This window comes from Physeter macrocephalus, chromosome 19 (assembly GCF_002837175.3).
Source record: "Physeter macrocephalus isolate SW-GA chromosome 19, ASM283717v5, whole genome shotgun sequence".
NCBI lineage: Eukaryota > Metazoa > Chordata > Mammalia > Artiodactyla > Physeteridae > Physeter > Physeter macrocephalus.
Genome location: NC_041232.1, coordinates 54461164 through 54478130, shown reverse-complemented (window position 1 = coordinate 54478130; position 16967 = coordinate 54461164).

The window sequence follows — 16967 nt, the reverse complement described above, 5'->3', positions numbered from 1 at the left end:
ATTTATTTCTGATCTGATCTTTATGATTTCTTTCCTTATGCTAAATTTGGGGTTTTTTGGTTCTTCTTTCTCTAATTGCTTTAGGTACAAGGTTAGATTGTTTATTCAAGATGTTTCCTGTTTCTTAAGGTAGTATTGTATTGCTATAAACTTCCCTCTTAGAACTGCTTTTGCTGCATCCCATAGTTTTTGGGTCGTCGTGTCTTCATTGTCATTTGTTTCTAGGTATTTTTTGATTTCTTCAGTGATCACTTCGTTATTAAGTAGTGTATTGTTTCACCTCCATGTGTTTGTATTTTTTACAGATCTTTCCCTATAATTGATATCTAGTCTTATAACGTTGTGGTCGGAAAATATATTTGAAACAATTTCAACTTTCTTAAATTTATCAAGGCTAAATTTGTGACCCACGATATGATCTATCCTGGAGAATATTCCATGAGCACTTGAGAAATATGTGTATTCTGTTGTTTTTGGATAGAATGTCCTATAAATATCAATTAAGTCCATCTTGTTTGATGTATCATGCAAAACTTGTGTTTCCTTATTCATTTTCATTTGGATGATCTGTCCATTGGGGAAAGTGGGGTGTTAAAGCCCCCTACTATGATTGTATTACTGTCGATTTCCCCTTTTATGGCTATTAGTATTTGCCTTATGTATTGAGGTGCTCCAATATTGGGTGAATAAATATTTACAATTGTTATATGTTCTTCATGGATCGATCTCTTGATCATTATGTAGTGTCCTTCTTTTTATCTTGTAATAGTCTTTATTTTAAAGTCTATTTTGTCTGATATGAGAATTGCTACTCCAGTTTTCTTCTGATTGCAGTTTGCATGTAATATCTTTTTCCATACCCTCATTTTCAGTCTGTATGTGTCCCTTGGTCTTTAGTGGGTCTCTTGTAGACAGCATATATACGGGTCTTGTTTTTGTATCTGTTCAGCCAGTCTCTGTCTTTTGGTGCGAGCATTTAATCCATTTACATTTGAGGTAGTTATTTATATGTATGTTCCTATTACCATTTACTTAATTGTTTTTGGTTTGTTCTTGTAGGTCTTTTCTTTCTCTTGTGTTTCTTGCTTAGAGAAATTCCTTTAGCATTTTTTGTAAAGCTGGTTAGGTGGTGCTGAACTCCCTCAGCTTTGCTTGTCTGTAAAGGTTTTAATTTCTCCATCAAATCTGAATGAGATCCTTGCTGGGTAGAGTAATCTTGGTTGTAGTTTTCTCTCCTTCATCACTTTAAATATGTCCTGCCACTCCCTTCTGGCTTGCAGAGCTTCTGCTAAAATATCAGCTGTTAACCTTATGGGTATGCCCTTGTGTGTTGTTTTTCCCTTGCTGCTTTTAATATGTTTTCTTTGTATTTAATTTTTGATAGTTTGATTAATATGTGTCTTGGCATGTTTCTCCTTGGATTTATCCTGTATGGTACTCTCTGCGCTTCCTGGACTTGGTTAACTATTTCCTTTCCCATATTAGGGAAGTTTTCAACTATAATCTCTTCAAATATTTTCTCAGTCCCTTTCTTTTTCTCTTCTTCTTCTGGGACCCCTATATTTCGAATGTTTTTGAGTTTAATGTTGTCCCCATGGTCTCTGAGACTGTCCTCAGTTCTTTTCATTCTTTTTTTCTTTTTTCTGCTCTGCAGTAGTTATTTCCACTATTTTATCTTCCAGGTCACTTATCCGTTCTTCTAAAATAGTTATTTTGCTATTCATCCCATCTAGAGTATTTTTAATTTCATTTATTGTGCTGTTCATCATTGCTTGCTTCCTCTGTAGTTCTTCTAGGTCCTTGTTAAATGTTTATTGCATTTTCTCTATTCTATTTCCAGGATTTTGGATCATCTTTACTATCATTATTCTGAATTCTTTTTCAGGTTGACTGCCTATTTCCTCTTCATTTGTTAGGTCTGGTGGGTTTTTACCTTGCTCCTTCATCTGTTGTGTGTTTTTCTGTCTTTTCATTTTGCTTTTCTTACTGTGTTTTGGGTCTGCTTTTTGCAGGCTGCTGGTTCGTAGTTTCCGTTGTTTTTGGTGTCTGCCCCCAGTGGCTAAGTTTGTTTCAGTGGGTTGAGTAGGTTTCCTGTTTGAGGGGACTAGTGCCTGTGTTCTGGTGGATGAGGCTGGATCTTGTCTTTCTGGCGGGTAGGTCCACGGCTAGTGGTGTGTTTTGGGGTGTCTGTAGCCTTATTATGATTCTAGGCAGCCTCTCTGCTAATGGATGGGGCTGTTTTTCTGTTTTGCTAGTTGTTTAGCATAGGGTGTCCAGCACTGTAGCTTGCTGGTCATTGAGTGAAGCTGGGTCTTGGTGTTGAGATGGAGATCTCTGGGAGATTTTCACCATTTGATATTACGTGGAGCTGGGAGGTCTCTTGTGGACCAGTGCCCTGAAGTTGGATCAGCCACCTCAGAGGTACAGCCCTGATGCCTAGCTCGAACACCAAGAGCCTTTAATCCACACGGCTCAGAATAAAAGGGAGAAAAAATATAAAGAAAGAAAGAAAGAAATAAGGAGAGAGAGAGAGAGAGAGAGAGAGAGAGAGAGAGAGAGAGAGAGAGAGAAAGAAAGAAAGAAAGAAAGAAAGAAAGAAAGAAAGAAAGAAAGAGAAAGAGGATAAAATAAAGTAGGATAAAATAAAATAAAGTTATTATTAAGAAGAAAAACTTTTAAAAGTGAAAAAAACAAACAAACAAAAAACATGGGACTGTCAGAACCCTAGGATAAATGGTGAAAGCAAAGCTATACAGACAAAATCTTACACAGCAGCATACACATACACACTGACAAAAAGAGAAAAAGAGGAAAAAAATAATATATCTTGCTACCAAATTCCACCTTCTCAATTTGGGATGATTTGTTGTCTATTAAAGTATTCCACAGATGCAGGGTACATGAAATTGATTGTGGTGCTTTAATCCGCTTCTCCTGATGCTGCTGGGGCAAAGTTCACTTTCTCTTCTTTTTTTGCACAGCTCCTGGGACTCAGCTTTGGATTTGGCCTCGCCTCTGCATGTAGGTCGCCTGAGGGTGTCTGTTCTTCGCTCAGACAGGACGGGGTTAAAGGAGCAGCTGATTCGGGGTCTCTGGCTCACTCAAGCCAGGGGGAGGGAGGGCTATCGATGTGGGGTGAGCCTGCAGCAGCAGAGGTCAATGTGACGTTGCACCAACCTGAGGCGCACCGTGCATTCTCCTGGGGAAGTTGTCCCTGGATCACAGGACCCTGGCAGTGGTGGGCTGCACAGGCTCCCAGGAGGGGAGGTGCGGTTAGTGACCTGTGCTCCCATATAGGCTTCTTGGTGGCTGCACCAGTAGTCTTAGTGTCTCATGCCCGTCTCTGAGGTCCGCGCTGATAGCCGCAGCTCACCCCCGTTTTTGGAGCTCCTTTAAGCGGTGCACTTAATCCCCTCTCCTCACACACCAGGAAGCAAAGATGGAAGAAAAAGTCTCTTGTCTCTTTGGCAGCTCTAGACTTTTCCCGGACTCCCTCCTGGCTAGTCGTGGTGCAGTAACCCCTTCAGGTTGTGTTCATGCAGCCAATCCCAGTCCTCTCCCTGAGATCCCACCAAAGTCCGAGCCTCAGCTCCCAGCCCGCATCCATCCCATTGGGTGAGCAGACAAGCCTCACGGGCTGGTGAGTGCTAGTCGGCACCGATTCCCTGTGCGGGAATCTCTCTGCTTTGCCCTCCGCACCCCTGTTACTGTGCTCTCCTCAGTGGCTCTGAAGCTTCCCCCGCTGCCACTCGCAATCTCCGCCTGTGAAGGGACTTCTAGTGTTTGGAAACATTTCCTCCTTCACAGCTCCCTCCTACCGGTGCAGGTCCCATCCTTATTCTTTTGTCTCTGTTTATTCTTTTTGCTTTTGCCCTACATAGGTACGTGGAGAGTTTCTTGCCTTTTGGGAGGTCTGAGGTCTTCTGCCTGCGTTCGGTCGGTGTTCTATAGGAGCAGTTCCACGTGTAGATGTATTTCTGATGTATCTGTGGGGAGGAAGGTGATCTCTGCATCTTACTCTTCTGCCATCTTCTCTCTTCCCGACTCTCTTTTTATGTGTTTATTTGCCATGCATGTATCTTCTTTGATGTAAGGGAGGGAAGTAACTGTTCAAATATTTTGCGCATTTAAAAAAATTGTTATTTTCTTATTAAGTTTTGCTAATTGAATTTATTTGGGATACAAGTCCATTATCAGATATATGATTTGCAAATATTTTCTCCATGTCTATTGCTTATCTTTTCTTTCATAGTATCTATTGAAGAAAAGTTCCACAGCCTGGAAATTCTCTCAAGGCAACAAGCTGAGCCAATCACAGAGTTCACCTCACCTGGTTACTGTTTCTCAGACATCATTGTCCCTTATTGCTTGATACCCAGTGTGTTGAAAACCCAAGTTCCATATATTTTTGTTTGCTCCTTTGGTTGTTTCATTGGGAGGGTGAATCCAGTCCTTGTTTTTTCTTCTTGAATGGAAACTAAAACTCCCTTCATCCACATGAATATTTTAGAGACTCTTTATTTTCTCTTCATCAGGAGGATTTGCAAGTTCTTTGTCAGAATTTAACCTCTGTAAGACATTCTGTCATTTTCAATATATCATTCCTTTCAGGTCCCCCTCCCCAAGCTTAGAGACTAACCAGAATTCTAATGTCACTTTATGATTCAAGTGAGATTATTACCTCTCCCAAAATGCTACAGCCCACTGATTTTAGAGGACATCTCTACACCAGGGGCCTAGTGCTTGATACTCAAATTTCACACAGCATCATGAGCTTCTTCTTTCTCAAACTCTCTGAAGCATTTGACATGATTGGGCTCTTTTATAATAAAATATTTTTCTCTATCTACCTATGTCTAAGTCTCTAAATATTTCAGACTTTTTTTTTCATCAGAGTTTTGCTGTTTCTACGCTATGTCTTCCTAACTTTATTTTATCCAGATTCATCTCTATGTTGGTACTCTAAAATTATTTCTCTCCCTTTGATCTCTCCTTAAAAATCAGTCACGTATCCAATGCTGACTTAACCTTTCATTTGGCTGTCTATCTCAACTCAATCTCAGTCCTTAGTCCTTAACATTTCTCTTTCCTCTTATCTCCTGCCTAAACAACAAATATACAGGGCTCTACCTTTACAGTAGCTCGGAGATCTGACCACTTCTCTCCTTCTCACAAAGTCTAGTTGTAGCCCATGCCACCAGCGACTCTCATCTTGGGTTACTAGAACTATCTCCTTACTGGTTTTCCTTTTCCAATCCTTGCCCATTCTGTACTTACACAATAGTTTTTCTGCTTCCTCTTTGCCTCTCTATTAATTCAATCTCATAATAACCAAGTATTTTTTTTTAAACCTCCATCATATCACATTGCTGCCCTGATGACAATGTTTTAATGGATTCCTGTTTTATACTTAGAACAAAATCCAAAAGCCTTTACCTGGTTCACAAGGCCATACCTGTTCTGGCCTTACCCCATTTCTCTACCTTGCTTTGTGAACTGTAACCTCACAAAATATTTTCTTTTTGGTGAATGAGTCAAGCTTTTTTCATTTCTAAGTAACCTGGTGCTGGCAGATTTCTGCATTTCCTCCATGTGTTCACATGGCTTTCTCGTTTTCTCATCTAAATCTCTGCTCATGTGTGACTTCCTTAGAGAGAAATGTCCTGACTCCCTTAGCTAAATTAGACTCACGCACTCTGCAACCCTGGCACCTATCATTCTACTTTCCCCTTTGATTTTCTTTCTAGAACTATCTAAAGTTATATTACCTATAATTATTGATGTCTTTGTTAACTTTTTTCCCAAAGGAAAATAGAGGAAAAACTTTATTATTACGATGTTTTCCTTATATACCCTGTGTTTAAAACAGTGCCTGACTCTGTTAAATAGAAAATGGATTCATATTTTTTTTCTACTGCTTGAATGTATTTACTAAATTCTAAGGTATGTCACGACCATTATTATGCTTCTTTCTTTATTACACATTGATGGCGTTGTTACTTCTTTCTGGTGTTTCTCTCACTTTCTCTTATTCCAGTGTTTCTATGTAAGGTGGATTTATTGAAGAGATAGACCAACTCCCCACACTTCCATCTGAACCTACTCATTCCTATGTGACTTTCTAGTTCCTTTTATCAATATATCTTTTTTTCGGGCTTCCCTGGTGGCACAGTGGTTGAGAGTCCGCCTGCCGATGCAGGGGACACGGGTTCCTGCCCCGGTCCGGGAAGATCCCACATGCCGTGGAGCAGCTAGGCCCGTGAACCATGGCCACTGAGCCTGCGCATCTGGAGCCTGTGCTCTGCAACGGGAGAGGCCACAACAGTGAGAGGCCCGTGTACCGCAAAAAAAAGATAGCTTGTTTTCCTCATGCTTTGAGTTTGAGCTGAACTTGCATGGTTTTGGTCAATACCGAGAAGGCAGCACTTCCAATTTTGAGCTGGGACTAAAATGCTCTTTCTGACTCAATCCCTGATCCTGCCATTTGAACAAGTCTGAGATAACCTGCTAGAGGAAGCGAGACCTAAGACAAGAGTACAAATGTTCCAAGTGAGCCATCCTGAACCTGTGTAGAACCAGCTGATAACTAGACTTATAAGAGTGATTAGCCGAATGATGAGAGGTGCTTACCTGACCCACAGTTCATAATAAAGGAATAAGCTCACCCATAACAGGAACAATCACTCCTCCCAGTCATAGATTTGTGAGCACTAATTAATGCTTATTGTTCTACACCACTGAGTTTTGGAGCTGTGTGTTAACAATAGCTAATTTATACACTCTCCTTTCCACTTCCTCCTTCTTGTCAAAATTGAGTCAAGTATCAATTCTTATATAAGCAGTTTAATGGATTTCTATAAGAAGTTATTTTTTATTGATATACAATTTTCAAGTATTTGAAAATTGTACTTATATATGTTAGAATCTCAAGTTCATTTTGTTTGCTCCCATGCTTTGTGTATTTTCCTCATAAGTTCCATGGAAGCAGGAGCTAGATTTCTTGTTCACTCAACACATAGTTTAGTGCTTGGAACGTGATGAATGTTTAGCTATATATTTATAGAAGGAATAAGCAAATATTGATATAATGAATAAATAGGGGTTCTTAGTGGTCATCCCAATGATTTTTCCAAATAACCATTCATATTTTAGTGGCAATCTGATGCTTTCTATTATGTCTAGTTTGAAATTTTTTCTCCTTCTGAATTTATTTATTCTGGTACAGAGATTTGCACTGAGTTTCACTAATGAATAAGATAGGCAAGGTTGCAGCCCTTGTGAAAATTAGACTGGATTGTAGACAATACATTTTAAGTATATGCATTGAGACTTACTGTAAATAGTACACATTTATTCACTTCCTTTTATAATCTTTACTCTCATATAGTATATTCTTACATGTATTAATTTAAACAGCTTCCTCTACTGGCTTCTGAACATAATGGTCGGTGGTGCTTTTAGAATACCTTCTCCTTTGTCCACCTCAGTTTTGTATCCCAATACGATATCTCTTTCAGTTCTTTTGTTCAAGATTTGGCTTTTTCTTTAAAGCAAGTATAAGACTCTGTGCTGAATGCTGTCAGATTATACAGGTGGATGCACTGCCCTTTTCCCTCAATAATGCTTCATACTTTTATCAATACTTCTGTCTTGAGCTACCTTGAGCTGCACCTGAGCATTCCAGAAGGGAGGAGCTGGATTAACCACAGGCTGTTGTGAGCACAGAAGATCTTGTCTCGTGTGTGTGTGTGCCAAGAGAGGGCTGGGAGTGACAGGTTTCTTCCAGTATCTGTGCTAAGACAACATTGTTCTCTGTATTTATTATATTTGTTTGTAGTATTTTTTTGGTTCCACATACGTTCTAACATGATGTATTTGTCTCTTTCTGTCTGACATTTCACTAAACATAATACCTTCCAAGTCTATCCATGTTGTCACAAATGGCAAGATTCCATTCGTTTTTATGGCTGAGTAATATTCCGTGTGTGTGTGTGTGTGTATGTGTGTGTCTGTACTACATCTTTATCCTTTCATCTGTTGATGGACTCTTAGTTTGCATTCATATCTTGGCTGTTGTAAATAATATTGCTATGAACAAAGGGGTGCATATATATTTGCAAATTAGTTTTTTAGTTTTATTTGGTTATATACCCAGAAGTAAAATTGCTAGAACGTATGATAGTTCTATTTTTAATTTTTGAGGACCCTCCTTACTGTTTTCTATAGTGGATGTACAAATTCACCTTCCCACCAACAGCTTACTACAATTCTCTTTTCTCCATAACTTGGCCAACAATTGTTATTTGTTGTCTTTTTGATAACAGTCATTCTGACTGATATGAGGTAATATCTCATTGTAGGTTTGATTTTCATTTCCTTAATGATTAGTGATGCTGAGCATTTTTTCATGTGCCTGTTAGCCATTTGTATGTCTTCTTTGGAAAAATGCCTATTCATGTCCTCTGCCCATTTTGGTTGCATGTGTGTGTGTGCGTGTGCGTGTATGTATGTGTCCATTTAATATTGAGTTGTAGGAGTTTTTATATATTTTTGATATTAACCTCTTATTAGACATATCATTTGCAAATATTTTATCCCTTTCAGTTGGTTAGCTCGTTGTTTTATCAATGGTTTCCCTTACTGTGCATGAGCTTTTAAGTGTGATAGTTTGATTAAGTCCCACTTTATTTTTTTTTTTTGTCTCCTTTGCCAAGAGACGCATGAAAAGGTGCTCATCATCACTAATTATTAGAGAAAGACAAATCAAAACTACAGTGAAGTATCACTTCACACCAATCAGAATGTCCTTTATCAAAAAATCTGCAAACAATAAATGCTGGAGAGGGTATGGAGAAAAGGGAATCTTCCTACACTGTTGGTGGGAGTGTAAATTTGTACAACCTTTATGGAGAACAGTATGAGTGTTCCTTAAAAAACTTTAAAAAAGCTACCAAATTATCCAGCAATCTCACTCCTGGACATATATCCAGCGAAAACCATACTTCAAAAAGATACATGAACCCCAATGTTCATTGCAACACTATTTACAATAGCCAGGACATGGAAGCAACCTGAATGTCCACCAACAGAGGAATGGAAAAAGATGTGATACATATATACAATAGGATATTACTCAGCCATAAGAAAAGAATGAAATAATGTCATTTGCCACAGCACAGAAGGACCTAGAGATTGTCATACTGAGTGAAGCAAGTCAGAGAGAGAAAGACAAATATCATATGATATTGTTTATATGTGGAATCTAAAAAGAAATGGTACAAATGAACTTATTTACAGAAGAGAAATAGAGTCACTGATGTAAAAAACAAACTTATGGTTACCAAGGAGGAAAGGGGGGGAAGGATAAACTGGGAGATTGGGATTGATGTATACACACTACTATATATAAACTACATAACTAATAAGGACCTACTGTATAACACAAGGAACTCTCAATACTCTGTAATGACCTATATGGGAAAAAAATGTAAAAAAGAGTGGATATAGGTATATGTATAACTGATTCACTTCTTTTGTATGGCAGAAACTAACACAACATTGTAAATCAACTATACTCCAATAAAAATTTTTAAAAAGAGAAGGCATATCTAAAAAAATATTGCCAATACCTATGTTAAAGAGGGTACTGCTTATGTTTTCCTCTAGGAATTTTATAGTTTCAGGTGTTACACTTAGGTCTTTAATCCATTTTGATTTTATTATTGTATATGGTGTGAGAAAATGTTCTAATTTCATTCTTTTACATGTAGCTGTCCAGATTCCTCATACCACTTTTTGAGGAGACTACCTTTTCCCCATTGTATATTTTGGCCTTCTTTGTCATAGCTTAATGACTGTGTGTGTGTGTGTGTGTGTGTGTGTATGTTTATCTCTAGGCTCTCTATCCTACTGCATTCATCTATATATAGTTTTGTGCCGGTACTGTTTTGATTATTGTAGCTTTGTAGTATAGTCTGAAGTCAGGCAGCATGGTATCACCAGCTTTGTTCTTTCCTCTCAATGTTGCTTTGGCTATTTGTAGTTTTATGGTTCCTTGCAAATTTTAGGATTATTTGTTTTAGTTCTGTGAAAAATGTCATGGGTATATTAGTAGGGATTACATTAAATCTATAGATTATTTTGAGTTTTAATAGTATTAATTCTTTCAATCTATGAACGCGGAATACCTTTCCATTTATTTGTATGAACTTCAAGTTTCTTCATCAATGATTTATAGTTTTCACACTGTAGGTCTTTTATCTCCTTGGTGAAATTTAGTTCTCAGTATTTTATTTTTGATGTGATTGTAAATGGGGTTATTTTCTTGATTTCTTTTTGAAGCTCATTAATAGTGTATAGAAATTTAGCGGATTTCTATATATTAATATTGTTTCCTGCAACTTCATTGACTTCATTTATTAGGTCTAATAGTCTTTTGGTGGAGTTTTTGGGGTTTTCTATATATAGTATCATGTCTTCTGCAAATAGTAACAGCTGTACAACTCCCCTTCCAATGTGGATATTTTCTATTTCTTTTTCTTGTCTGGATGCTATGTCTAGGACTTCCAATACTATGTTAAATAGAAGTGGCAAGAATGGGCATCCTTGTCTTGTTCCTGATCTTAGAGGAAAAGCTTTCAGCTTTTCAACATTGAGTATGATGTCAGCTGTTGTTTTGTCATAAATGGCCATAATTAAGTTGAGGTATGTTCTCTCTATACCAGAATTGTTGAGAGATTTTATCACTAATGGATGTTGAATTTTGCCAAAAGCTCTTTCTGAATTTATGGAGATGATTATGTGATTTTTATCCCTTGTTTTGTTAATGTAGTGTATGACTTTGATTGTTTTGTGGATCTTGAAGCATCCTTGCATCCCTACAATAAATGTCACTTGATCATGGTATATGAATCTTTTTACGTATTGTTGAACTCAGTTTGCTAAAGTTTTGCTGAGGATTTTTGCATCTATGTTCATCAGAGACATTGGCCTGTAATTTTCTTTTTCTGTAGTGTCTTTATTTTGTTTTTGAATGAGGGTAATGTTGGCCTTGTTGAATCAGTTTGAAAGTGTTCTTTCCTCTTCAAGTTTTTCAAATAGTTTTAGAAGGATATCATTAGCTCTTTAAATGTTTGGTAGAATTTATCTGTGAAGCCATTTGGTCCTGGACTTTTGTTTATTGGACGTTTTTTGATTACTGATTCAATTTTGATACTAGTAATCAATCTACTCAGATTTTTCTATTTCTTCCTGATTCAATCTTAGAAGATTGTATGATTCTTGGAATTTATCCATTTTTTCTAGATTGTCCAGTTTGTTGGTGTATAACTGTTCTTAGTATTCTCTTATGATTGTTTGTATTTCTGTGATATTGGTTGGAACTTCTCCTCTTTAATTTCTAATTTTGTTTATTTGGGCCCTCTATCTTTTTCTTAATGAGCCTGGCTAAAAGTTTATCTATTATTTTTCTTTTCAAAAAATCAGATCCTTGTTTCATTGATCTTTTCTATTTTTTCTTTTTTGGTCTTTATTTTATTTAAGTATACTCTGATCTTTATTATTTCCTTTGTTTTGCTGACTTTGGACTTTTGTTTTGTTCCTCTTTTTCTAATTAATTTAGATGAAAACTTAATCTGTTTGTGATTTTTCTTGTTTCTTGAGGTAGGCCTGAATTGCTATAACTTCTCTCTTAGAACTGTTCTCTGCTGTGTCCTGTAGTTTGTTTTTGTTTTTGTTTTTTGTTTTGTACCATAGCTTTTGGAAAGTTGTGTTGTGTTTCTGTTTTCATTCATCTCAAGTTATTTGTGATTTTGTCTTTGATTTGTTTATTGACCCATTGGTTAGTCCCCATGTGCTTGTTTTTTCCATTTAATTTCCTGTAATGGATTTCTAGTTTCATATTATTGTGGTTGGAAAGATTCTTGGCCTAGCCTGTGATCTATCATGAAGAAAGTTTGCCATGTACTTGAAAATAATGTTTATTCTGATGTTTTTGGATGGAATGTCCTGTAGCTATCTACTAAGTACATCTGGTCTGATGTGTCATTAAGGCCACTGTTTCCATATCAATTTTCTGTCTGAATTATCTTTCTATTAATACAAGTGGGGTATTATCTCCTGCTATTATTGTTATTACTGTCAATTTCTCCCTTTATTCTGCTAATATTTGCCTTATATATTTAAGTGCTCATAAAATACTTGCATATATTATTACAAATGTTGTATCCTCTTCTTGGTTAGATCCCTTCATCATTATATATTGGCATTCTTTGTTTTTGTTCTAAAGTTTACTTTGTCTAATGTGAGTATTGTTATCCAGTTTTCTTTGCATTTCCATTTGTGTGGAATCTCTTTTTCTATCACTTTACTTTCAGTCTGTGTGTGTCTTTAGCTCTAAAGTGAATTCCTTGGAGACAGCATACAGATGAGTCTTGTTTTTTTATTCTAAAAATCTTTTGATTGGATCATTTAATTCATTTGCATCTAAAGTGATTATTGATATGTATGTTATTGCCATTGTGTTACTTGTTTTCAGTTGATCTCTTCTTCTTTTAGTCTCTTCCTTTGTGGTTTGGTAATTTTCTTTAGCATTATGTTTGGGTTATTTCTCTTTGTTTTGTGTGCATCTGTTGTAAGTTCATGATTTGTGGTTACCATGATATTTATATATATTGACCTATAACTATATCTACTTGTTTTCAATGGATAGTTATTTAAGTTCAAATACCTTCTAAAATCTGTACTTTTTTACCTCCCCACAACATTCAATGTTTTTTATGTCATATTTTATATCTTCATGTCTATCCCTGAAGTGTTTATTATAGTCATAGTTGATGTTACAATTTTTATCTTTTAACCTTTATACTAGCAAGTGATTGATCCACTGCTTTTACTATATATTTGCCTTTCCCAGTGAGATTTTTCCTTTCATATATTTTCTTTTTTTAGGTTTTTAAAAAATATTTATTGATATGTAGTTGATTTACAATGTTATGCTAGTTTCATGTGTACAGCAAAGTGATTTATATATATATAGAGCTGGCCAAAAAATGCCTTCGGTTTTTAAGTAAAAATAAGAGACACATTTTTTATTTTCACCAAAAACTTTATTGAACAACATATTCACCGATTTGTTCCACTACCTTCTGCTATTTTTCAGGCAACTTCATACTTCTACCTTCCCAAAACGTTTAATATTTTTAAGCAAAGAACTGTTCCAGGTGGCTTACACAGTTTTCCAGGGAACTGAAATTTTTTCCATTAAGATAATTTTGGAAAGACTTAAATAAGAGGAAATCTGAAGGTGCAATGTCTTCTGAATATGGTGGATGAAGCAGAAATTCCCCACCAAGCTGTAACCATTTTTGCCTGGTCATCAAAGAAACATGTAGTCATGCATTATCCTGATGTAAGATTATGCATTTTCTGTTGACTAATTCTGGATGCATTTCATCAAATGCTGCTTTCAGTTGGTCTAATTGGGGGCAGTACTTGTTGGAATTAATCATTTCATTTTCCAGATAGTGCTCACCATAATGGACTCCCTTCCAATCCAACCATATACACAACATCACCTTCCTTGAATGAAGACTGGCCTTTGGTGTGGTTGTTGGTGGTTCATTTTACTTGCCCCACAATCTCTTCTATTCCACATTATTGTACAGTATTCACTTTTCATCACTTGTCACATTGTTTTAAAAATTGAACATTTTCTTTATGTTTAAGAAGAGAATTGCATGCATAAATAAGGTCAAGAAGGTTTTTTTTTTTTGCTTAATTTATGTGGAACACAAACATCAAAGTGATTAACATAAACAAGCTGGTACAAATGATTTTCAATGCTTGATTTGGATATTTTGAGTATGTCTGCCATCTCCCATGTGGTATAAACTGATTGTTCTCAGTGTCTCGATTTGATTGCTATCAACTTCAACTGGTCTACCCAACCATGGAACATCGTCCAACAAGAAATCTCCAGCACAAAACCTCGCATACTACTTTTGACACTTTTGATCAGTTACAGCAACTTCTCCATACAATGCACAAATCGTTTCTTGCTTTTCAGTTGCATTTTTATCTTTCTTGAAATAATAAAGCATAATAATGCTGAAAATGTTGCTTATTTCCTTCCATCTTCAGTATTAAAATGGATACAAAATATTAACCAATTTTGATAAGTCTTTTTTTAAATGCACATTGATATGACAGCTATCACATACAATCTAACTAAATTATTTCTTATGAAATTAAAGACAACTGCTACTATAGCCATCTTACAGAAAAAACAAACAAACCTTTATCCTAACCCTATATACATACACACACACACATATAGGCTATTACAACATATTGAGTACTGTTCCCTGTGCTATACAGTAGGTCATTGTTGGTTGTCTATTTTATATATAGTAAATATTGTTTAAACAAATTTATTAGAGTATTATTGCTTTACAGTGGTGTCTTAGTTTCTACTTTATAGCAAAGTGAATCAGCTTAACATATACATATATCCCCATATCCCCTCCCTCTAGCATCTCCCTCCCATCTTCCCTACCCCACCATTCTAGGTGATCACAAAACACCAAGCTGATCTCCCTGTGCTCTGTGGCTGCTTCCCACTAGCTATCTATTTTACATTTGGTAGTATATATATGTCCAAGCCACTCTCTCACTTTGTCTCAGATTCCCTTCCCCTTCCCTGTGTCCTCAAGTCCATTTTCTACGTCTGTGTCTTTATTCCTGTCCTGCCCCTAGGTTCTTCAGAACCTTTTTTTCTTTCTTCTTTAGATTCTCTATACATATGTTAACATGTGGTATTTGTTTTTCTCTTTCTGACTTACTTCACTGCATGACAGACTCTAGGAGGTCCACCCTCCTCAATACAAATAACTCAATTTCATTTCTTTTTATGACTGGTAATATTCCAATGTTTATATGTGCCACATCTTCTTTACCCATTCATCTGTCAATGGACACTTAGGTTGCTTTCATGTCTTGGCTATTGTAAATAGAGCGGCAGTGAACATTGTGGTACATGACTCTTTTTGAATTACGGTTTTCTCTGGGTATATGCCCAAGAATGGCATTGCTGGGTCATATGGTAGTTCTATTTTTAGCTCTTTTAAAGCCTCCATACTGTTCTCCATACTGAATATATCACTTAATATTCCTACCAACAATGCAGGAGTGTTCCCTTTTCTCCACACCCTCTCTAGCATTTATTGTTTGTAGATTTTTTGATGATGGTCATTATGACTGGTGCAAAGTGATACCTCACTGTAGTTTTGATTTGCGTTTCTCTAATGATTGGCGATGCTGAGCATTCTTTCATGAGTTGTTGGCAACCTGAATATCTTCTTTGGAGAAATATCTATTTAGGTATTCTGCCCATTTTGGATTGGTTTGTTTGTTTTTATGACATTGAGCTGCATGAACTGCTGCAAATTTTGGAGATTAATCCTTTGTCAGTTACTTCACTTGCAAATATTTTCTCCCATTCTGAGAATTGTCTTTTCATCTTGTTTATGGTTTCCTTTTCTGTGAAAAAGCTTTTAAGTTTCATTAGGTCCCATTTGTTTATTTTTGTTTTTATTTCCATTTTTCTAGGAGGTGGGTCATAAAGGATCTTTCTGTGATTTATGTCACAGAGTGTTCTGTGTATGTTTTCCTCTAGGAGTTTTATGGTATCTGGCTTTACATTTAGGTCTTTAATCCATTTTGAGTTTATTTCTGTGTATGGTGTTAGGGAGTGTTCTAATTTCATTCTTTTACATGTAGCTGTCCAGTTTTCCCAGCACCACTTATTGAAGAGGGTGTCTTTTCTTTATTGTATATTCTTGCCTCCTTTATCAAAATTAAAGTGACCATATGTGTGTGGGTTTATCTCTGGGCTTTCTATCCTGCCCCATTGGTTTATATTTCTGTTTTTGTACCAGTACCATACTGTCTTGATTACTGTATCTTTGTAGTATAGTCTGAAGTCCAGGAGCCTGATTCCTCAAGCTCCGTTTTTCTTTCTCAAGATTGCTCAGGCTATTTGGGGTCTTTTTCGTTTCTATACAAATTGTAAAATTTCTGATTCTTGTTCTGTGAAAAATGCCACTGGTAGTTTGATAGGGATTTAATTGAATCTGTAGATTGCTTTGGGTAGTATAGTCATTTCACAATGTTGATTCTTCCCATCCAAGAACATAGTATATCTCTCCATCTCCTTGTATCATTTTTAATTTCTTTCATCAGTGTCTTATAATTTTCTGCATACAAGTCTTTTTTCTCCTTAGGTAGATTTATTCCTAGGTATTCTATTCTTTTTGTTGCAATGGTAAATGGGTGTGTTTCCTTAATTTCTCTTTCAGATTTTTCAACATTAACATATAGGAATGCAAGAGATTTCTGTGCATTAATTTATATCCTGCTACATAATCAAATTTATTGTTTACTTCTAGTGTTTTTCTGGTAGCTTCTTTAGGATTCTCTATGTATAGTATCATGTCAACTGCAAACACTGACAGCTTTACTTCTTTTCTGATTTGGATTCCTTTTACTTCTTTTTCTTCTCTGATTGCTGTGGCTAAAACTTCCAAAGCTATGTTCAATAGTAGTGGTGAGAGTGGACGTCCTTGTCTTTTTCCTGATCTTAGAGGAAATCATTTCTCTTTTTCACCACTGAGAACGATATTGGCTCTGGGTTTGTCATATACAGCCTTTATTATGTTGAGGTAAGCTCCCTCTATGCATACTTTCTGGGGGGCTTTTATTCTAAATGGGTGTTGAATTTTTCAAAAGCTTTTTCTGCATCTATTGAGATGATCATATGTTTTTATTCCTTCAATTTGTTAATATTGTTTAACACTTTGATTGATTTGCATATGTTGAAGTATCCTTGCATTCCTATGATAAACCCCACTTGATCATGGTGTATGATCCTTTTAATGTGCTGTTGGATTCTGTCTGGTAGAATTTTGTTG